Genomic DNA, 494 nt, shown 5'->3' with positions numbered 1-494 from the left:
TTTATACTCAGTGTTACTCTCAGCATCGATTAAAATTAACTCCTCCATCTTTTCCACCATCTTGTGCTGTAGCTGCCTCACCTCGCCAGCCGCAGCAACCGCAATAGGAAATGACGACAACATTAATGACGTCTTTACCCTCTCGCAGCACTGCCACAGCGTGCTACGATGATTTTTGGAACGGTGTTGGCGGTACTGTCAGCGCTGACAAACAATTTTGGAACACAGCCTAAGTCGTTCGATGGTGAAAAAAATTTACATGAAAGTATATCATTTACTCATGAAAAGAGGACATATAACCATTCACTGAAAACTCACGTGAAAAGTTTCACATTGCAAAAATTTATGACAGAGAAATATATTTATGTTATAGACAACTAAATCAACGTTAAGCAGTATATCTTTTCAAATTAAACCACGCGTTAATTAATACATTACGAATCGTGTACCATGCAGAATGTAATAAATCTTTTTCATTTTTCACGTAAACATTT

The sequence above is a fragment of the Trachymyrmex cornetzi genome, unplaced genomic scaffold (genome assembly GCF_001594075.2).
Source record: "Trachymyrmex cornetzi isolate Tcor2-1 unplaced genomic scaffold, Tcor1.1 scaffold1580, whole genome shotgun sequence".
Classification (NCBI taxonomy): domain Eukaryota; kingdom Metazoa; phylum Arthropoda; class Insecta; order Hymenoptera; family Formicidae; genus Trachymyrmex; species Trachymyrmex cornetzi.
This window is presented reverse-complemented; position numbering follows the sequence as displayed.